This window comes from Pantherophis guttatus, chromosome 5 (assembly GCF_059756535.1).
Source record: "Pantherophis guttatus breed Tessera chromosome 5, ASM5975653v1, whole genome shotgun sequence".
Classification (NCBI taxonomy): Eukaryota; Metazoa; Chordata; class Lepidosauria; order Squamata; family Colubridae; genus Pantherophis; species Pantherophis guttatus.
Window position 1 is genome coordinate 86,501,646 of NC_142067.1, and position 24,173 is coordinate 86,525,818.

The window sequence follows — 24,173 nt, forward strand, 5'->3', positions numbered from 1 at the left end:
TGGAAAGAAGGACACATAACTAAGGCAGAATATCAGTAGGTAGCCTGAATCTGCAAAGATGAAGTCAGGAAGCAAAGGCTCAGAATGAATAACAACTTGCAACAAAAGTCAAAAATAATAAAAATGTTTCTTTCAACATATAAATAACAAGAAAAAAGTTAAGGAAACAGTAAGTCCATTTAAGAGAGAAGATGGCAAGGAAGTAACAGGCAGCAGAGATAAAGCAGAACTGCTTAACTCATTCTTTGCATCAGTCTTCATGCAAAAAGAAACTATAGCCCAACCTATCAAAAATATAACTGTAAAAGACAGACTAGAAATAAAAATTAAAATAAACCAGAAAATGGCTATAGAACACCTATATTGATGAATATATATATATCACTGGAACCTAATGGATTACATCCCAGAATCCTGAAGGAGCTGGCAGATGTTATCTCAGAACCATTGTATCATATGTTTCAAAAATCCTGGAACACTGTGGAATTACCTGAGGATTGGAAAAGAACTGATGTGGTTCCTATCTTCAAAAAAGGGGGAAAAATCAGACCCATGAAACTACAGACCAATCAGCTTAACATCAGTACCTGGGAAGATACTGGAAAAGATAATAAAAAAACAGGTCTTCAAACATCTAGAAACAAATAGTTATAATTAAAAACCAGCATGGGTTTGTTAAAAACAAATCATGCCAAACAAATCTTATTTCATTCTTTCACAAAGTGACTAAATTAGTAAAGCAGTGAAATGGTGTGAACATAATATACTTAGACAGGGGTGAAATGCTCCCTGTTCGGACTGGATCACCTGATCCGGTAGCGATGGCAGGTGGTTCGGAGAACTCGTAGCAAAAATCCCTGTGCGCCCCCCCCACCATACCCAGCTGAGCCGCATGATCTTCAGAGGCTTTTTTTTTTACTTTTAAAAGCATTTTTTCTACAACTTCTTCTGCCGAAAAAATGCTTTTAAAAGTAAAAAAAAGCCTCTGATGATTGTGCGGCTCAGCTGGGATCGTCAGAGGCTTTTCAAAGCATTTTTTTCTGCAACCTCTTCTGGGGAAGAGGTGGTTAAAAAAATGCTTTGAAAAGCCTCTGTCAATCAGGCAAAACAGCTGGGACGATCCCAGCTGAGTTGCCTGATCGTCAAGAGAGACTTTTCAAAGCATTTTTTAAAAAGCCTCTCTGACGATCCCAGCTGAGTTGCCTGGTTGTCAGATAGGCTTTTAAAAAAAGTATCAGAGAGACTTTCAAAGCATTTTTTTCTGTAACCTCAGCGGAAGAGGTTGTTTTAAAAAATGCTTTGAAAAGCCTCTGACGATCCCAGCTGTGTTGCCTGATTGGCAGAAGCTTTTCAAAGCATTTTTTGCATTTGCCACTACATGGTGACAGCAGCGCGTTTATTGATAGGTCAATATTGGAAAAATGATGCTATGCCCACTATTGTAGAATGGACTTTGAAGATGGCCAGTTTTGCAGAGATGGCGAAGATTTCAGCATATTTAAAAGACCGAACTCAAGAGTCTTATGTATGGGAGTGGAAAAAGTGGATAGATTATGTGCAGAATAAATATCAAGCTAGGAAATATCAGATAGCTTTTAGCTGAATGAATGTATTATGTAGGGATAGATTAATTGAGTTTTATGAAGGTATAAATAGCATACAGGGGGTGGAGGGGTTTAAGTTTCATAAAATGTATTTTTGATTAGGATTTTATTTTGTGGAAGTCCTGGGGGGAAAAGGGGAGGGTTAGGGAGGGTTTGGGGGGTTTTGGGGGGGGGAAACTGGGGAGAAAATGTATTTGTAAAACTTTTCAAATTAAAAAAAAAAGTTGGCCATGCCCACCCAGCCACATTACTCCCCCCACCAAGCCACACCCACAGAACTGGTAGTAACAAATTTTACATTTCACCCCTGCTTCAATAGACTACAAGTAGAATACAAACTACTTCTTGGTAAGCTAGAAAAATGTGGGATAGACAACATCACCACCAGATGGATTTGTAACTGGCTGACAAGTCATCCTTAATGCTACTACATCTACATGGAGGGAAGTAAGCAGTGGGGTATCACAAGTTTCCGTCTTAGGCTAAGTACTCTTCAATATCTTCATAAATGACTTAAATGAAGGAATAGAAGGGGAACTCATCAAATTTGCAGATGACACTAAGCTAGCAGGAATAGCCAACACCCCAGAAGACAAGCTCAGGATCCAAAAAGATCTTGACAGACTTGAACAATGCATCCTATCCAGCAAAATGAAATTTAATGTGGAGAAAAGCAAAGTTTTTCACTTAGGCAAGGCATACCAAATATACAAGTATAGATTAGGTGGAACCTGGCTGAAAAACAGTACATCTGAGATGGATCTTGAAGTTCTAGTGGGTGATCACTTAAATATGAGCCAGCATTATGCAACAGCTGCCAAAAAAGCTAATACAATTCTTGGTTGTATAAACAGAGGCATAGATATCAAAATCACATGAAGTATTAGTACCGCTTTATAAAGTCACACCTGGAATACTGCATCCAGTTTGGTCACTATATTAAAAAAAAAAGATGTTGAGACTTTGGGAAAAGTCAAAGAAGAACAACTAAGATGATTAAAGGCCTGGAGACAAAATCATATGAAAAATGGTTGCAGGATTTGGATTTGGCTAGACTAGAGAAAAGAAGAACTAGAGGGGACATGATAGCAGTATTCCAGTATTTGAGAGGTTGCCACAAAGAGAAGGGGGTCAACTTATTTTTCAAAGCACCAGAGGACAGGACAAGAAACAATGGATGGAAACCAATCAAGTAGAGAAGCAACTTAGAATTAAGGAGAAACTTCCTAACAGAGAGAATAATTAACCAGTGGAATAGCTTGCATTCAGAGGTTGTGAGTGCTTCATCACTGGGTATTTTTAAGAAGAGACTGGACAGTCACCTGTCTGAAAAGGTATAGAACATAGACATAGAAATGGCAATGGTTACATTGTACAATAGCAGGGGTGGGTTCTACTTACCTTTACTACTGGTTCACAGTGGGGCCGCGCGCGCTCGCTTAGCTTGTGCACGCACATGCTCTTCTGTGCATGCACAGAAACGTTTTGGTGACAGTGGAGCCTCCCACCGGTTTTACTACCGGTTCTATAGAACATGGGAGGGAGGTTAATACTTGTGGCTCAGAGGTTAATACAATTGCCTAACATGTAGACAGCCCAAGTTCGAATCCAAGTAAGGATATGGCTAGCTGATGAGAGCTAAATAGCTTGAAATAGATCTATACTAGTCTCCCTTTATTTCTTTATCAGTGAAATATAACTTTATATATATGTATGTATGCATGTATGTATGTATGCATGTATGTATGTATGTATGTATGTTTTTATATATATGGCTTCAGGATTGATGTTATTAAATAACATCAATCCTGAAGTGTATTTTTACTGTTTTTTACACTACTGTACTGTAGTGTAGTGTAGTGTAAACTGTTTTACAGTACTGTTTTTAATGTATTTATTTATTTATTATAATAGTAAAGGAGTAAAGGAACTTTTTCCAAGAACCTTTGAACATTTGAAATTGAATATTTAGGGCTTTTATAATACTGACTGTGTTTCTGCAATTTATGTGCAGTTCAGTTCTAAAATAGACTCTGAGCAGCTTGCAATGATTCAAAAATAAAATAAAGAGAATTAAAAAGGGATGAGGAGAACCACCAAATCCCAAAGTGGGAAACAACAATTGGCAAATGCAAAGTTGTTAATAAATTAATTCTGAGACTTCTAACGTGTTCAGAAGAAAACAATAACAACATGCCACATGTTTATTGTTGGTGTGTGAATGCAAATAAATCTGCCTCACAAAAATTAGATTGAGTTTTTTTAGGAGACTAACAACATGATTTTATCTCCTAGTGACATCTTTATTCATCCTCTTCGCCAGTCATTTGAGAAGATTGTAGTCTTATGACCAGTGTAATGTTTCAGTTTGCTTTGTTTTCATGAGTAAGAAAATCACAGAGCAGATCTGTTTTGTTTTGTTTTGTCTGGGGATGGGCATTAATGTTGAAGTATTGCTAAGAGTTACAACCTATATTATAGAGTATTTCATCCATCAAATCATCACTTTGGGTATTTGAACAAGGATCTCAAACAAACAAAATAGCTTGTGTCAGGATGAAATAGTGCTAGTAAACATTAGTGTATTTGAAGCTGGTGGTAAGTGTATTTTGTCTGTAAAGCTCATATGGCCTACTGCTGAGACATAGGATGAAGGAGGGGGAGGGAGCCTCATAAATTATTACATGACGGCTGACCACCATCATTTAGAAGATAGAATTGTGCCATCTGCTCCTTAAGTTCTTTGATGTATTTTCCTTTTCATTGTGGAATGGAAATGTCAAATCCGAAATCATCTGAATTCAACTCATCTGAATCCTTAACCTTAAGACATATGGATCACAACTATGGAATAAAAACACTTCTCAAAGAAACTGGTAGCCCTGGTGCAATTACATTAGATTCAGAAAGAACTCCTAATAAACAATGCACAATTGATGTCATACCCTGTTAAAAATATCCAGTTCTCTTCAGATTCTGTGGCTGAAAAGTAGTTACTAGATCAGGCTGCAGAGAGCCAGATGAAAATGCCAGTCTTGTAGCCCTTCTATCAGAGAGTTAAAATTTAATCTTGATAGTTTAGCTTAGTTTAGACTCATTATCAATTTCACTACACACACAACACACACACTTCTCACATTGGACCCGTAAAGTAGATTACAGTCCTATCAATCAATGAACAGACCTTATTATTAAAGATTATTTACTAAAATCCTCTGTCTCTCACACACAAGCACACACTCTGTCTCACACACACATATATGTTTGAAGTTTGAAAGGTGCCTGACTTGGAACCAGTGGGTAATATATTGTAAGGGGGAGTTTATGACTAGTTTGAAGCAGTATTGGGGATTTTATGGCCAAATGTGTGTAGGCGATACTTGGTTTGGATTCCCACTCCAGGGATTAACATATTGTGATGCTTGAATGCCAACAGAAAATCTCCCTTCCCCCTTCCCTCTCGGCCCCCACCCCACAGCATCCAGAGTCCTTCTGCTGAAGCTGTTCAGTATAGGGTTGCTTTTTCCTGTGAGAGGATTAGAGAAGAAGAGAATGGCTTTGTGAAAAAAGCAGAGAGAAAGAGAAGGAATGTTGAGAAGAAATCCAAAGGCCTGGAAATACTTCTTGTAGACAATTGAGATGAACCGCATGTTATGCAGCAGCTGACTGCTGTTGTACATACTGTAAGGGACGCCGGTAAGGTTATTTCATCTTCCCTCTCTCTCCCCCCATCCAATTCTACTGTTTTATAGTGCTGATATAATTGCCTTTATGGAAGAAATTTTTTGGAAGAAAGGATCTTTTAATTATGTCAAGTTTATAAGGCATGGTCTTCTGTTGTAGGTGCTTAAAAAACAAAGAATAAGGACTTTGTAAGAAGCATTATTTGCTGCTTTTGCTTAGAATTTATTTTCTTAAAGTTGAGCAATGAGAGGAAGAGAGGTCATTATAAAGTATCAAGATATCTGAATATATTCTCAAAACTATTTTATGGTGAGGGAGAGGCCTTTCAAATAAATGCTCTGCAACATTCTTGATGTTATTGGATTTGTCACTTCCCTGGCAGAATTCCAGATTTCCCGGGGTGTGCGTGAGAAACATATATTATGATCCACAAAGCAATATAGGGGCTACTTGCCTTAGCAATAAAAAGTAAGCAAATAATTTATTTAGCAAATATCTTCTAAGGTCTCTCCTAGAAGGGTAGAGGGAAGGAAAGCAAGGTTTATTTTCTGGAGGTAAAAAATGAGGTTAATTTCAAAACAGTGATAAATGCAGTGAAGAATGATAAAATAGGTTGGCTCAGTTCTTGCATAACTGAATGTAAAAGATCCTAGTGACTCTTTAACCCAGCATCAAAACATACAGGTGCATTTAGAAATCTCAATTTATGGTGCACTTTGAAACTTTTGAAAATAAGAAGAAATTAAGCATAGAAATTAAGGGGACTGGGGCTACAGTCAGAGCCTTCTCTTTTTCTATCTCTATTTCTTTTTAAAATATATTTTTATAATAAGTGCATTTCAAAGTATCTTTTTAATTTGTTTGGGATTAACCTTTAATTGGAAATTGATTTGAAGAGAAAAAAATGCATAAATTTGATTCAAGACAATCTCTCAAAGGGTGGGAACATTTTTCTGGTGCATTTCATGAACAACAAAGACATAATTGTAAGCAAAACTTTTCTTTTGTGGTCAGTCAGAATTCAAATAAAGAAAACAAGAGATGATGGACATTATTTAACAGTCGTGGTTGACAGAAAACCTGGAACTCTTTGGATCTAACTTTTATATCTTTTCCAGTATTGTTTCTTTTTCATCTCTGTTCCAAGGCCTTAAAGTTTTATCATGTTCTTCAGCATGCATATCTGAAATACCTCTCTTTATTTCATGCTGTGAGTGAATACATTTCCTTCTTTTGTGTGCTTCATTGACTCTAACTTTCTTTTCTTTTCCTCTTGGGGATACCAAAATAAATGTTTTAATGCTCTTATTCACATTGTCAACTAAATCTTTTGTGATTTAAATGAACTTAGCGGGAAAAACTTGATGAGCCATGATGTAGTCTTGCATAAATTAGTTTAGGAGCTGAGCCATAAGTAGGGGTGGCTTTTCCTCCTTAAAAACAGAAAGCTAATATTGGAAAAAGGAGTTGCCATGGAACCAGAGAAAGAGAGAGAGAGAATGAGTGTCTCTGAATGAATGTTTGGAGTGCAAACTCCTGAATGTTTTCATAACTTCACTATACATTATCAGGTATAAGAAAACTTCCCATTGCTTTATTTATATCTTATCTGTGTTTTTCTTTCATAAGCACATATACAAACATGTAGATATTAGCTGAACTCGTTGCTAAGGATCTTTTTCTTCCAGATTTAATCCTCACAGTATTACTAATATTTACCTAGTCACAACAGGAGTATTAAGTGAATTGCATTCATTTAATTTCAATTTTGCAACTGATAGCCTTTCTCTTTCAGGTTATTCCTTTTCAATGAACTTTTATTTTGACCTTTATAATTTTACATTAAATATAAAACTTTTTCAACCAAATGCATTTACTTCAGTAAACATACATAATCATTTAAAGTTATAGAAGGATAGGCACCTGTAAATCTTCAAATCAGATTTTAGTTTCATATGCTTATCTTTTTTTTGGTTAAACACATCCAAAAACTGTCACTGTATAGTCATCTGGTGATATGTATTTCTTTTTACTGAGGCATAAAATTTTAAAATCTTTTTTAAGAAAGGAAATGGAATATTTTAAAAATATATCATTGCAAATAGAGATTTTAAGTATTGCTAAATGAGTATTTTAACTATTAAAGTAGAAGCTCTGAAGTGAAAAATGTCAATGAACAATTGAGATAATATAATAATGCCAGTTAGGAAATACTATACAGAAACTCAGGGTTATTTTCTGTGTATTAAGAAAGGATCTCCAAACTGATAAACTTTGTTTTTTCCCACTTTAGTATCAAAAGTTTTGTTCTATGAAACCAGCCTTATTTGTGTTATATACCATATAATTATGTCTATTGTGGTAATATGCATTTTAGTCCAGTGTTCATATATTCATGTGTATGTTTGTATGATATTAACTTTTTAAAAGGTACTATGACAAAGTTGTGGATATTTTGGCAAGGAAAATTGGGAGCTAGACACAGCAGCTTCTTCAGTAACTGAAAATTACTATGAAGATAATTTGGATTGCATTTTTAATATAATATAATATACTCATAGAAAGCTATGTAATGTTTCTTACAAAATGATAATTGAAGGTGTCTTGTCTTCTTCAGAGGAAAGGTAGAAAATGAGCACATGGTTTGTTTCTTTATGTATTATCTGCTGGGTAAATTACAATGGGAAAAATCACCATACATTACTTGATACAGACAAGATCAAAGTAGTATTTTTTACACATTAAAGTTAGACTCAAGAAAGAATGTATGATGCTTGTTTATTTTAATTCACATCTTGAACTTACTTGGTATTCTCTCGGGATTTTTTTTGCTCAACCCCCAAGGAAAACAGATTGTGGAAAGGGACATGATTCACGTGTATTTTCTATTTTGATTGGTTCCTCTCTTCCATAGCTATTTTTTAAGGCGAGAAGGCTAAGTAAATGCTTGCATATGCTTACTTTTATGACTTTTTGTATTATATCTTGAAAGGATATGTATATCTATAATAAGGATAATATTTTCCTGTGTTTTTGTCTCCTCTCATTCCAGAAGGTAGTATCTTTCTTCCACCTGCTTATAGGATCATAGGGTAGCGTTTTTCAAACTTGACAACTTTAAGACATGTGGATTTCAACTTCCAGAATTTCCCAGGTAGAAGGGATGGTTTCAGGACAAATAGTTCAATTTTAGTTTTTCTGGTTGTTTAGGTGTCTGGAAGCAGCATGTAGGACATGGAAGGCTGAGGGTTTGGGTTTCTTTTTTGTTTGTTTTATTGTTTTATTTCATTTTGCACTACAAATTGAGAAAGGAAGAAAACAAAACCTGGACCTGCTTGGCACTTTGCTATCTAAGGGCTTGGAGTGGAAATCTAAGCAGTGTAGAAGACATCAGTTCAATTCTTTACTTTATATATAGTTTCAGCAGTATAGCAACTAAAATGTTACTTTTCTTGATAGCTATTCCCAAGTAATTTCTGATAAACTGAAGAACATTTTTAGAACCATATTACAAAAGGAATTGCATTACATACTTTTCAATATCACTTTCTTAACACTGATGACTGATACCACTTTCTCCAAAATAAAAGTTAGTTGCTACTTATGAGTAGGAATAGGAAAAAAAAGAATTGTTTTCATCTGTAATTTTCTGGGAAAAAGGAAACATTTTTTCATGCTTCCCTTCCTTATTTTTTGATTATTATGAAACGAGCTTTGTAATTGAGATGAAGTGCAGGGGTGAAATTTAAATTTTTTTGCTACTGGTTCTGTAGGCGTGGCTTAATTAGTCGGCAGGGCTTGGTGGTAAGGTGACTGGGAGGACGTGGCTTGTTGGTCAGGTGGGTGTGACCAAGTCAATGTCACTTCTTTGCCCTTTTTTAACCTACAAAACACAACACATCACAACTGGCTCACCCACAATATAAAAGCAGCTGTGTTAGACCCAAAATGGCCCCTGCAACAAGTAGGAACCTCACACAGCCACAAAAAGCCCAAAAAAAAAACTTTCACACTTTACACACACACAACACAACACAACTGGCTCACCCACAATGTAAAAGCAGTTGTGCTAGACCCAAAATGGCCCCTGCAACAAGCAGGAACCTCACACAGCCACAAAAAGCCCAAAAAACCAACTTTCACACTTTACACACACACACACACACAACACAACACAACTGGCTCACCCAGATTGTAAAAGCAGCTGTGCTAGACCCAAAATGGCCCCTGCAACAAGCAGGAAACTCACACAGCCACAAAAAGTCCAAAAAACCAACTTTCACACTTTACAGACACAAAATTCCACATACAGATTTGTCAGATTTTGTGTGTTTGTGTAGTTAGAGTGAAACCCTACAGAAACACACTAAATCTCAGAAAGCTGCACAAATATTATTTTATTTTTATTTTTATATGAAAACTAAATTTAAAACTTCCTAAACTTTAAATGGCTAGGTCTAAAAAAAGAACAACTAAAAAAAACCCCAATTAACTATTTTTTTTAAAGCTCCCAAAGGGGGAAAAAACTTACCCAATAGAACAGGGGTCTCCAACCTTGGCAACTTTAAGACTTGTAGACTTCAACTCCCAGAATTCCTCAGCCAGTTTTGCTTTGCTGGCTGAGGAATTCTGGGAGTTGAAGTCCACAACTCCCTGCCTGCTTGATTGCAGGCAGGGAGATTCAGTTGCTTGCTGATGCAATGGATTGCAGGGATTACAGCAAGGCGTTGCGACCAGCAGCTAAGATAAGCAAGCTGAGGGGGGGAGGGGGAGGGATTTTTGCTACCGATTAGGCAACTCAGCTGGGATCGTCAGAGCTTGGCTCGTCAGAGCCATTTAAAAGAAAAAAAAGGCTGTGATGATCGCGCAGCTCAGCTGGGCATGGGGGGGCGGGGGCAGGGATTTTTGCTACCGGTTCTCTGAACTGCCCGCCGCCATCGCTACCTACTCGCCCAAGCCGGTCCAAACCGGGAGCATTTCACCCCTGGTGAAGTGAGTTATGCAACTTTGGATATACTGATTACTGCTGATCAGCAAGGATCTCTTAAGAGTCTGGTAACCGTATATTAAGTTCATATACATGATTGGTATAATTATGATTTATTGAAGTAACCTTTTGTATGATCCTTGTTTGAGTATCCACAAAACCAAACAGGCATGTTATTGCTGAAGTAGTGTTTAACCAAGAATATCCTTTCAATGCCAACAAAATTGTTTTAGTAGTATCAAAGCTACAAAAGTGTATTGGTAGTGTCTAGGCATTTCCCAAAAGCTACTTGATATTGTCAGAGCTAATTTGATGTAATGGTTAAGGCATCAGACTAGAAACCAGAAGTTCAATGAATTCTAATCCCTCTTTTAAGTACAAAACCAGCTGGGTGACCTTAGAACAGTCACCCTCTCTCATACCTAGGAAGGAGGCAATGGCAAACCACTTCTGAAATCTTACTGAGGAAACTGCAGGGACTTGTCTAGGCTGTTGCCAGGCACTAAGACTGATTCAAAGCCACTAAGAACAAACAAATATCTGCTCCTGAACTAGAGATGAAAACATTCAAGACATATCAAGTACTAGGCTTTATGAACTCCAAAACAATAATTAGACAAGGTTTTACTTTCCAGAAAAAAATATTAAAGTTTGGATAGGTAATATGAGTTTGCAGCACGCCCAGCAGACTGAGATAAACTGTGCATATTAGCAGCATCTATAGCAATATTTTATGATGCCATAATGGTGACATATGCATGAAGATGTAATTATGCAAAAGCCACAATTATATACTTGCATCTGAACATACGATGTAAGTACACAAGACACAACATTTGGGCTTATATCATAATTTACATAATTGATCCCTCTGTGAATTGTCATGCTGGATATATTTAGAAAATGTAAATGGATGTATGAGAATATATAATATACCCTTGATATATTGAGAATCGTTGTTTGATAAGTTGTTTACTATGCCTGCATAGGATTGTTTGTAGAATGTTCTTATATGGACTTTGTTTTCTAAAAATAATTTTAAAAAGTCTTAATTGTATATTTCTCAGTTTCATTCAATTATACTATTCATTTTAAAAGGTTGAACCAATGCCCTTAATATACAATCATCCATTTTTGGTAGCCCTTTTTATATTGCTATTGTTTGTTATGGTTTCAGTATTGCCAAAGGAAAAACATAGAATTTGCACAACCTCTTTTATTTTCCATACAATAGCATTTTTCATTGTTTTTACTTATCACTAAATGAAAAAAGTTGAAAAACATTACACTTCAGATGTTATGGTGCTTTATTTTCACTACATTCATACTACATAATGTATTTTCACTACATTAGTATTTTAAAAGGTGAAAATATTAATAAAATCCTGAAATTAAAAAAATGAAGAGAGATATGTTATTCTGATAGTACTAAGTAAAATTAACTTAATGACATGAGGATTTAGCAAATGTAACTTCTCAGTTGTATAGATTTATGTTTAATTTTAAATCAAGTAAATAATTCCTCTGAGCAGAACTACACGTGCATGAACAAACACATCCAATCCTTTCCAGACACATTGTTTAACCATTAAGAAAAAGCAAAACAAAAATCTGTTTTCACATGGACTGCAACCATTGTTTCTTATGTCTAGTCAGTAATTAGACCTCAGATGGTGAAGCAATTTCAGAACATGGCTTACATGTTAATACTGCAAATCCAACAGATTGTGGTAGAGCCATGATTAGCATAGTCTCCATCAACATCTTAATTAGCCCCCATCTCAGCATGGAGCAGTGGTGACTATCTTTGGAGTCCTGAGAATGTTTTTTTTTTTTTTTTTTCAGGGAAAATATATGCTTCCCAAAGGCTGGGGTTTTTTTCATATTAATTGTTTAAAAGTAGTACTCCAGTTCTAGGAAAAGCGAGGGATGCCTAAAATAATGAATCAAGGGCAGTATACATGCTATCCATTCTAATATAGCAGGCTGTCAAACTCGTGGCCCATGAGCCGGATGCGTCACAAGCTAGCCACGCCCATGCCTGGTTTAGCAAAGGGGGGGAAAGTCCTGATATGTCATGTGATGCCACCGTGATGCCGTGAGTTTGACACCCCTGTAATATAACATGAGTTATCTGCATCATCCTACTGAGGTAAAAAGTTCATTGTGTTGAGAAGAAAGAGTAATAATTTTGTGAGTGAGATGGAATATTCATAAAACTAAAGGCAAGATTTTTCCAAGCAATGGGCAAGAATATTCAATAGTGATTTGTGGATGGACTGGAGTTCCTCATTTCTTATCTGAGCTACAAGTGACATCTTAGCTTTCCTTTCTATTCATGAGTATTTACTTTTTGCCATAGCAGCTGAAACAATACTATAAGATTTAGTTATTCCAGAATAACTTTTTTCAAATCTTCATTCTTATAGATTTTCTATGTAGCTTCTGCTATTCAAGAAGTAATCTTCATTTCATTGTAGAGTACCTTACATGATTAGAATTTCTTTTTTTACTACTTTTTTTATAAAGCACTTTTGGATCTTAAGTCTCAAATATACAGATAGTTCTCAATTTATGACCAAAATTGAGCTCCAAATTTCTGTTGCTAAGTGAGACAGTTAAGTGAGTTTTGCCCCATTTTATGACCTTTCTTGTTGTTTACAACTTTTGTTGTTAAGTAAAGCACTGAAGTTATTAAATTAGTAATTTGGTTTTTAAGTGAATCTGGCTTCTCCATTGAGTTTGTTTGTCAGAAGGGCCCAAAAGGTGACCTTGGGACATTGCAACCATCATAATTATGAGTCAGTTGCCAAGCATCTGAATTTTGATCCTGTGACCCTTAAGATGCTGCAATGGTCATGTGAAAAATGGTTGTAAGTCACTTTTTTCAGTGCCATTATAACTTTAACAGTCACTTTAATGAACTGTATAAGTTGAGGACCAGCTGTATATATGTATATATATATATATATATGTCTATATATCATTGCCAATTCTACTTTTTTTAAAAAAAAAAGTAGGTCAATTTGAGCATCACTATATAGAATTATTAACAAGGCCAAAAAGCTGCAGTGCTTTTGCAAGTTCAGTTGAGATATAATTAGGAAGTAGAGTAGCCTTTATATTAAAGTATCAGAGACAGGTTTAATATCAGTTTAGGATAACTGACTAGATTACCAGATCTGGGTATTCAGAAAACACATTTTTCTCCAAGCTAGTAGTTGTCCATATTTTTGCATCCCAAATTTGATAGCTCTATGGCAAGTATACAATAAAAATAAAGGGACAAGATGTATTCCAGTCCATTCTCAAGAGTCCAAGATTTTGTAGTTAGTACCCACTAACTGGCTTGGTTGGCACAAACATCCACTTTTGATTTTTTGGCACAAACATTCATTTTTTATTTTCTCAAGGACTTCTTTTGGCAATAAAATTGGGAAGAGTATTTTAGATGTTATGTTTTAAGAGTTCTAAACTGTTACCAGTTTAGTGCAATTTACCTAGTATTTTATGCCTACTTGTACTAGTCATAAGGCAATGGTTAAGCAAGAAAAATAATGGAACAAATAGTAATGAAAATAACTGCAATATTTTGCTTGATGAAATTTCAAACATTCTAAAATGTACCAAATATAACCCTGTAGGAAGATTAAACAAGAAACGTGGAAAAACCTATGAATTTAATAGATAGTGGCATAAAGCAATCCATCTCCGAAAGGTTCTATAATAGGGTTTGGTAAGCCACACATTCTTGTGGTTTGAGAATTTAAAGTATTTTTCTTTCATCTTTAAATATGGCAGATAAAAGCCCCTTTTGTATTTGCAGCAGCAATGTAATGCTTGAATTGGAAAGCTGTAAGAGTGATCAGCTGCCTAACCAGACATGTAAGAATTGCTTTGCTAGAATACAAGAGAAATCCAATAACTGTTAACTGCCAACTCCTGGAAAACTCAAAAGCAAAGTATAAAGGACAGAACCATGCTATATGCTTTGCTTCTTGTACCTTTTATAGGGATGCTCCATTTTAACTATTACCATAGCTTTATGTAAAGTCAGTTCTATTAATATCGGTAATGCTTTCTAAGATACAAAGATTATGTAATTTTCTTTATACACTGCTTTAAGTTGTTTGGAAGAAAGACACACACACCCCTGCCCACACACACACACAAAATTAGTCATTCCAGTTTTTGGAAAATGCTACTAATGTTTCCCTCCCTTTCTGGATTTTGGTCTCCTAGTTGAATGCTTAACTGAGTGTAGTGCAGTGGTGAGTTTTAATCAGTTTTACTACTGGATTGCTTCGCGCAAGCGCGTTGAGAAAAAGAAACAGCTGAGGCATGGCAATCCCCTCTGTCGCACCTTACAGCTGAAAAACAAACGAAATAAAGGTAGGTATAGCGCGGGGCGGGGGGAGGGCCCAAATGACATTCAGAGAGAACCGGTTCGCTCTCCTATGAAGATTTCCACTATCGGCTCTCCCAAACTGGTAGCAACCCATCACTGGTGTAGTGAGTCCAGTTTGGGAAAGAGTATTGTATTCATTCAGTTCTCTACTAATAATTGTATACTAATAATTGTATTTACTTGGGTTTTTCTTGTAGAAAATGTACGGTATGTGCTTCTCTTTGATCCAAAGTTGGAAAACACTTCATTATTGGGAAGGATAGCTGAAGACAGTTATGGCAAGGCAAGGTTTCTCCTCTCATGTTTGTTTTGGGAGGGGAGAGTCTTTTTAAAGCCACATTAGGCCTCTATTAATATTTCTACTTATCTTGTGTGTGTTTCCTGACTCAGCAATAAATTGTTAATTTGCTAAAATTAGGCAGTGCTATGTGAATGATTACAGAGACCCATAAAAAATGAGCTTGTGAGCTATAAGAATTAGTCCTACTCTTGCTTTAATCTAACATATTCCTTTTTCAATGCAGTTTTTACTCTGTGCCTTTAGCCATAACCTAAATGTGAATGCACCTTAAATTTAAAAATAACAGGCATTTTCAAGTTTTTTTTTTTTTTGCTTTATTCTCAGTTCATTTTCTAGCATAAAAATAATTCTATGTTTTAAAAATCAATAATAACTGTTCACCTGAGAGTACTGATTCTTTAAGAGAGGGCTAGAAATCCAAACACCTTAATATCAAAATTAGATCTTAGCTTCCCTTTTATGCAATATGAAATCATGTTTAATGTCTACTGTTCTGTGTGTTTCCATAGTAGTCATTCGATGGTAGTTATATATGGTGATATAGCTATCTATCTAGGAAAAGTATCAGTACCAAAATAAACATATTGATATATACTAACAGACTTGGTTGACATTCCTAGGTCAAAAAAATATAGCAAAGTATATCCCTCTTCTTTTGCCGAATTGATCATATTTCTTTGTAACTGAGGAATTAATCTGACTGTCCAAGGTCATAAGATTCAGCTCCTTTGTTTTAAGGATGACAGATGAAGATAAACTTGCACAGCAGTGGAATCCTGTCTGGGTTCAGAAACTTGTGAACTTTCTTTGATAGTATTGATCACAAAAATCAAAAACATTTGTATGTGTGATTTTCCCCTCTCTCCCACTAAAACAATAGTCTTAATTTTATAAGATAGTATGGTTTCAGATCAAAATGAAAGATAAGTACATTTGACATCATGAATCTGAGACTTTGTTTCCTACATAATAATATGCACAAAAGTCCTTTTCTATATGTATTCATGATCATGACTTAAGGAGTTTTCTAAGGTATTTTGAATTTGCAATAGTTCCTTCATGCATGGAACAATGATACAAATCATTGTCAATATAAATTGTTGCACCTGGTGATGTAGTCATAAATGCCTGGAGGGCACTTAGTTGGGAAAAGTGTCATGGAAGGTTTCCAAAGGTCATGGAAAGGTTGAAACTGACAAAAAAATACCTTGCTAGTCTCAAGGCAATAGTGAGGAATTTTTCTCTTTGAGATAGAAGTGGGGAAGTCTTTGTTCGTTTCATTCACTCTATTTCAGGTATTGATATACATACGTTCATCTGAGTATTTCCTCCGCCAGGAATCCATACATCCAGCTACCAATATTGCTGTTTTATGAGATTATGAAAAAGTATCATATTTTCAAGGAATAAATGAAATACACTTCTATTTAATTTTTTTCACTGAGTAAAAAATCAATATAGAACAGAAGTATTAACATGTGGTTTTGTTAACATTGTTATTTTTATTTTATTTAAGAAATTCATTTGATTGTCCAGCTTTTCTATATGAAAATCTGTGTATTCATCAATGATAATGACAATGACAGGATAACAACAGTAATGAACATGATAATACTATGACAAAAATGCCAGAAATCCTCTGTATTATGCTCATAGGTAATTGAATCATATAGAAAACAAAGGGGATACATAATGGCATAGTTTGAAGGAATAGAGACTTACTCCTTCAAGGACCAATATGAAATTGCAGGCATGTCTTAGGTTGTGATAGTCTACAGGCATTGATAAGATGAAATTGATCTGAGCAATTACAGGCACTTTATAACACTAAGAGTGGAAAGTAAAAGCACACAGAGCTAAAATCAGTAGGATAATATCCTCTACACAAATCAGCAGCAAATGCATCAGCAGAGACTGAAAGACTGATGTATATAGCTACATTCTGATTGGTTTATGAAACTGAACTAATAAAGTTGTCTATTGTGCTTCTAAATATACAGAATTCCTCAGGGAGAGCAATACAATCAAGAAAGCCCCACTACTGATATGAACAAGGAAACTTTTAAAATTCTTAACAGGGAATGTAAATAAGATAGATCTTAACAGGATGAGAACAGTATCAGGTTGTTATCAAACAGTATCTTGAAATGACATCAGCCTCCACTGACAAAGCTATATTCAAGAAAGTCCTCTCCTTCTCACCTGATCTAAGAACAAATTTACAGGAGATTGAGATAGAAACTAATATTTGGGCTGACCATAACCCGATAAAATTAAGCTGGAAAGGAGTAAAGAAAAAAATGAGATGGACATTGAATCAATCTATACTAAAAGAGAAAGAATTTATACAAACAATAGCAAAAGAAATGATTTTTTTAAAAAAGAAAAGAAGAAAGAAGAGACATCATTGCAAAATGTATGGGATACAGCCAAAGAATATATTAGGGGACTAGCTATAACTTACATAGCAAGAAAAAATAAGGAAAAACAACAACATCAAATGACTTTAAGAGAAGAATTTTAAAAACTTGAGCTAGAACTACAAAGAGATCCACAAAAGAAAACTCTCAAAAATCAAATGGGAATAATAAAACATACATTGAATTTAATAGAAAAGGAAGAATTGGTGCAACAAATCAAAAGAGAAAAACAACTTTTTTGAAAATGCCAACAAACCGGGAAGATGGTTAGCCTATAAACTGAAAAAAGAAAGAGAGAAGAAATTGATAAATAAATTACAAGATGAGAAAGAATGTATTCAGTTTCAAAATAAGATTAAAAAAAATAATTGAAGAATTTTATGAAAAACCATATGATATAGAAAAATTTTTGGAGGAAAAGATAATATAATATCTGGAAAGAGCTAAACTACCAAAAGTGCCTAAGAATATTAAAAATATGTTAAATGAAAAAATAACAATGATGGAGTTGACACAGGTGATAAAAAGGCAAAAAAAATAATAAGACCTCACTTTTCTTGTTTTGAACAATTCCTATAAAAATAGAGAATTTTTTGACGAGCTAAATACAATAATTTTAAATTTATTTGGCAAGGGAAAAAAGCTAGAATTAGATTGAAAATGTTGCAAGACTCTAAAAATAATGGAAGTTTTGGGCTACCAGATTGGGGGTTATATTATCAAGCATGTGTATTAACATGGGTTGAAAGAATGGATTATCCTTAGACATAAAAGATTATTGTATTTAGAAGGTCACGATCTGCAACTAGGATGGCATGCTTCTTTATGGTATGGTAAAAATAAAATTCATAAGATATTTCCAAAATCACTATGTAAGAAACATAATGTAATGACATATTTTTAGTATGGGAAAAAGTAAAAGCTAAAATATATATGAAAATACCAGGATGGCTTTCAACAATGGAAGTATTTGTTCACCCAAATCTAGTAAACTTTGGAAAATTTTTAACATATAAAGATATTTTAAATACGGAAGGGAAACTAAAAACCAAATAAGAACTACAAGAATAGGGTGTTGATTTATCGTGGTGGCCACAAATGCAAATGCAATTGAAGTATGATAAAGATGTTAAGATATGTGGCTTTTATAAAGAACAAACAACATTTGACCAAATACTGTTAACAGTATATGAAAAGTTAATTAAGGAATCATATAACTTTACTAAGCCTAAAAATAGAAGACGAACAGGTGAAAGAAACAATGATAGTATGGGCAATTTTTTTTTGGATATAATATAGAACTAGACAACTGGCAAAAACTCTGGGAAAGAAACTATAAATTGAAGATGGCAACCACTTATAAAGGAAACTTGTATAAAATGTTTTATAGGTGACACCACCAGCGAGACTAGCAAAAATGTTCAAATATATGTCCATCAAATGTTGGAAATGTAATAAAAAAACTGGGCACATAACAGTATTATCACCTGTGGTGGACATGCTCAAAAGCAACAAAAATTTGAGCGAAAATGCATATGTGGTTAGAAAAAAATGTTAAGACAGCATGTATATTTTAAGCCAGAACTATTTTTGTTAGGCATAATACCAGAAAAATACGATAAAGGGAATGTGTATTTGATATTACATGTTTTAAATGCAGCAAGAATTGTATTTGAACAACATTGGAAAAGCAAGGAAACTCCTATGGAAGAAGATATAATTTAAAAAATATTGGACTGTGCAGAAATGGACAGATTAACACTGAAGATAAAAGAAAAAGAAGACATAGTATTTTCAAACTTGGAACTTGTCAGTGGTTGGACAACAGGGGTAGAAATTAGGAACCTAAGAAGTATTACTATGTAAATGAATTGATTCAGACAGTACACTGTTCATTAAGCACATATTATATGCAAAGACAAAACTATATATATATGTATGTATATGTATATGTATATGTATATGTATATGTATATGTATGTATGTATATATATTTTGATTCATAGGTATAAATGTGCGATATTTTTGCAATCAGGGTTTTTTTCCTATGTTGAAAGATGTTAAAATGGCCATGGTGGGATGAAATCTCTATTCATCACTTTCAGACCTGTCAGAAATTTTATGTTGTTTCTCCTGTGACTTATGGGAGACTGGGATAGCACTATTTCGGCCTTTTTAGGCCTCTTCAGCCAGACACACCCATATTTTGTGACTCCTCCCTGTAGAGGTCAAATATTTATTTCTTTTGATTCATAGGTATAAATGTGCGATATTTTTGCAATCAGGGTTTTTTTCCTATGTTGAAAGATGTTAAAATGGCCATGGTGGGATGAAATCTCTATTCATCACTTTCAGACCTGTCAGAAATTTTATGTTGTTTCTTCTGTGACTTATGGGAGACTGGGATAGCACTATTTCGGCCTTTTTAGGCCTCTTCAGCCAGACACACCCATATTTTGTGACTCCTCCCTGTAGAGGTCAAATATTTATTTCTTTTGATTCATAGGTATAAATGTGCGATATTTTTGCAATCAGGGTTTTTTTTCCTATGTTGAAAGATGTTAAAATGGCCATGGTGGGATGAAATCTCTATTCATCACTTTCAGACCTGTCAGAAATTTTATGTTGTTTCTTCTGTGACTTATGGGAGACTGGGATAGCACTATTTCGGCCTTTTTAGGCCTCTTCAGCCAGACACACCCATATTTTGTGACTCCTCCCTGTAGAGGTCAAATATTTATTTCTTTTGATTCATAGGTATAAATGTGCGATATTTTTGCAATCAGGGTTTTTTTCCTATGTTGAAAGATGTTAAAATGGCCATGGTGGGATGAAATCTCTATTCATCACTTTCAGACCTGTCAGAAATTTTATGTTGTTTCTTCTGTGACTTATGGGAGACTGGGATAGCACTATTTCGGCCTTTTTAGGCCTCTTCAGCCAGACACACCCATATTTTGTGACTCCTCCCTGTAGAGGTCAAATATTTATTTCTTTTGATTCATAGGTATAAATGTGCGATATTTTTGCAATCAGGGTTTTTTTCCTATGTTGAAAGATGTTAAAATGGCCATGGTGGGATGAAATCTCTATTCATCATGTCAGATGTAAATGCCTTATTCTCTAATGTGTAAATAGTGTACAAACAGGGTATCAGGGGTTAACTTATTCTTCACTTCTTAATGTATTCATAATTCACCACTCCCACATATAGCTCCACCCATTGTATATATAAGGAGCTACCTACACCCTTTCCCTTGCTTCTATCTGTGAATATTCAGTGAATATAGAATGCCTATTGTAAATAAAAGAATATATAGTTAAATCTTTAACTCTTGCTAATCTTATTGAGTCTGATCCAGAAAATATTGCAACAAGCTGGTAGCAGAGGATGGTTAATTGACTCAATAAAAAAAAACTTAAAAATGTCTAAGAAAGATAGGCCCAACACCAGGGCCTACAGCAAAGAAATGGAAACGGAACACGAAATAATCAACGAATCCACAAACGCAATTTCGAGAGAGTCCGAAGAATACACCACTGAAGACGAAGAAATAATTGATGACCAGGAGGAAATCGAAATAGAGAATAACGAACTCAGGTCAGAGATATTAAAACTATTAAAAAGCCAGAAGAATGATGAAAGCCTCATCGCGAACCTCCAAGATATGCTGAAGAACAGCGGAGCAGCGAGAGAGAAAAACATCACTAATGAAAACCCTAAAGACCCAAAAATAGTAAGTGATATGACTGCGGAGAAAATCATTACAAAGAAGAAAAACGGTGATCCCGCGCGAAAATTTGAATGGCAGCCATCTTGGTTTCAACAGGCCTCCAAGATGAGCGAAGCAGAGCCAATCAGCAAGCTCAATTCAAAATTTCTGGCGCGAAAAACGTTATCAGACAACGAAAACGAAAAAGAAGATTCAGACACCTCAGAAGAATCAGAACCAGAAAGTGAGGACGATTCAACAAAACATCAAATAAAATCAGCAATGAAAACACTCTTTGCTGCATTTGGGCCAAAACTGAAAATTACTAAAAAGATACCGAAGAAACGAGCGAGCAAGCCAATGCCTCAAGACCTGCCCGCTCCCATCCTGACTACGAGAGCGCTGACGCCCAAACCCAGAGAGCCCTGCCGATACCGCCCTACGCCGCAGACCGAAGCAAGCACCAACGCCCTCAATAAAAGAGGAAGAACAGCCACCGTCGTCAGGACTACCAAAATCGAACCAGAGACCGACTCGTCTGAAGAGGAGCAGAGCGAGCAAGCCGCAATGGGGAGAACCTTCCACGACGACGCCGAAGAAGAAATGGACAACGCGCATGCGCGAAACTACGCAGACGGTCCGGGAAGACATGAACTGGAGAGAAGACCATGCAGACTCGTAGCGAGCATCCCCACGCCGTTTTGCAATTTTCTGCATTTACGAGACCACGGACTACCTCAGGTTGTAAGTAATGGACCCAATAATGTCGGAAATTTACCCAGTGACTTCCCAAAATTAAGGGTTGATGGCATTAATTTACAAGAATGGTATCAACAGCTACAGGTTGTATTTATGAAGGAAAACCTACTGTTTTTTATCACTAGTCCCCCAAAAAGACCTTGGACTCTAAAAATAGATTGTTTATACCATAGAGCTTTTTTCTTAATAATATCTAGTGTGTCTCCTGCAATGTATCACAGCATTAAGCCAAATTTGACTGTTTCAGAAATTATTCAGTGTATGTTTAATTTGTTTCACAGTGACAGTGTAGCTACCACCACAAGGATATCTAAAGATTTCTTTTCATCTAGGGTAAAACCAGGGGTTTCCATAAGTGAGCATTTAATATCTTTGAACAAAATAAGAGCTGAACTGCATTTGAGGGGGGAGGTGATTTCAGACCAAACAATGAAAAGTGTTATTATCAACTCACTTGATCCATCATGGGACAATTTTATGTCACATTTAGACACAATCAATCTAGGATATTTATCCATAGAAAGTCTATCCAACAAATTGATAACAGAAGATAATTCAAGAAGGAATCATTCTAACTATCACACAGAACACAAACCATATAGGAAAGTAGCTTTCCAAGAAAAATATAGTGGAACATTTAAATGTCATAATTGTGGATCCAGGGAACACAATAGAAGAGATTGCCCAAAATTTTTAAAAGAAAGATATAGATCAGAATACAGAAACAAATACGATTATAGACAGCCTTCCATAGAAAGGCATAGATATAGGAGCCCACCAAATCACAGAGAGAATAGAGGGGGCAGAGACAATTCAAAGGATAGAAAATCTGGTTCACTGAATGGATTAAATAAACAAGACAACACTAACACACAGCAAAGTGAGAACAATAATTGGCTTATTGATTCTGGAGCAACTAATCACACCACTAATAACAAAAATATATTGTCTTCATTTGCAGAAGATAAATTTGTAATTAAGGTAGCTAACCAAGAAAAGGTTCAAGTATTAGGTAGAGGAAATGTAACCTTGCCTGGTCTAGGAAAAATAGAGGGGGTATTACTAATACCTGAAATACCTCATAACATATTAAGCACCATAAAACTAAGCAGAGATTCTGACATTAACATTGTATTTTCAAAAGGAAAGGCAACTTTGGAAAAGAATAAAATAAATATAGGCACTGTGATGATTAAAGGAGGCCTACCTTATCTGATAACAAAAGAAAAATGGTTACATAACATTGATTCAAATATGGAAGATTGTATTGAAATAGATGATGAGAATGTTAGCAACAGTGACAATGATGAATGTAAAATATCTCATGATCACACAGATGCACACAATGATAAGAAGCCAAAAATAGGTAAACCAATTCATGATGAGTGTGCTCACATCTTACATAGGAAGTTAGGACATGCCAGTTTTCCTGTAGTACAAAAAATGACTGAACACGCAGAAGGTGTTAAAATAAAAAATTGTGAAAATTATCTGGAATGCTCAGTATGTAAATCTACAAAACTAAAAACTAGTCCCAGGCCAAGAAAATCTACCAGATCAACTAACAAAATTTTTGATTTAGTACACATGGACTTAGTTGGTCCATTAACTCCATCAATCACTTATAGAAAACGTTACTTCCTGACAATAGTGGACGATTATAGCCGCTATGGATTTGTTTATACATTAAAACACAAAGATGAAACATTTCAAAAATTTAAAGAATTTTACAAACGCATAGAAACACAACACAACATCAAAATAAAACAAATTATGACAGACAGAGGATGCGAATTCATGTCTAAAGAATTCTCCCAATGGTTAAAAGGCAAAGGAATGTTACATTACACATCTAGTCCATTTTCTGCGTTCCAAAACGGGATTGCAGAGAGAAAAAATTCCACATTACAAACCATGATTAGATGCACATTGGAAGATGCTGGCTTAAGCAAACAATTCTGGTCAGAAGCCTTACATTATTCAAATTACACACAAAATAGAACATGGTCCAGCATTGTAAATAAGACACCATATGAAGTGATGTATAATAGAAAACCAAAATTAGCACACATGCATATATTTGGAGTCACAGCAGACGTACACATACCTAAACAATTAAGAAGAAAGGGAGAAAATGTGTCCAGAAGACTCAGATTTATGGGATATGAGACTGGCACTAAAGGGTACAGATTCATTGATAGTAACAACAAATTTATAGTCTCCAGAACAGCTGTGTTCCATGAACAAGCCAACTGGTCTAAATTACATCTTAATGAAATATTCCCAAATAAATATAA

General features: G+C 35.2%; 1 protein-coding gene across 6 annotated transcripts in view; it reads left to right on the forward strand.

The window, feature by feature from the left end:
• MID1 (midline 1) overlaps window positions 1-24,173 on the forward strand; it is a 264,924-nt gene that overhangs the window by 90,566 nt on the left and 150,185 nt on the right. Inside the window, exon 1 of one of the 6 annotated variants that reach the window (XM_034435503.3) lies at window positions 5,080-5,300. The exons of 4 other annotated variants lie outside the window; for them this stretch is intronic. The gene's annotated coding sequence lies outside the window, so the exon portion shown is untranslated. Of the gene's footprint in view, window positions 1-5,079; window positions 5,301-24,173 lie in introns of those variants that run through there. One more of the 6 variants, XM_087871435.1, reaches the window with a different exon arrangement.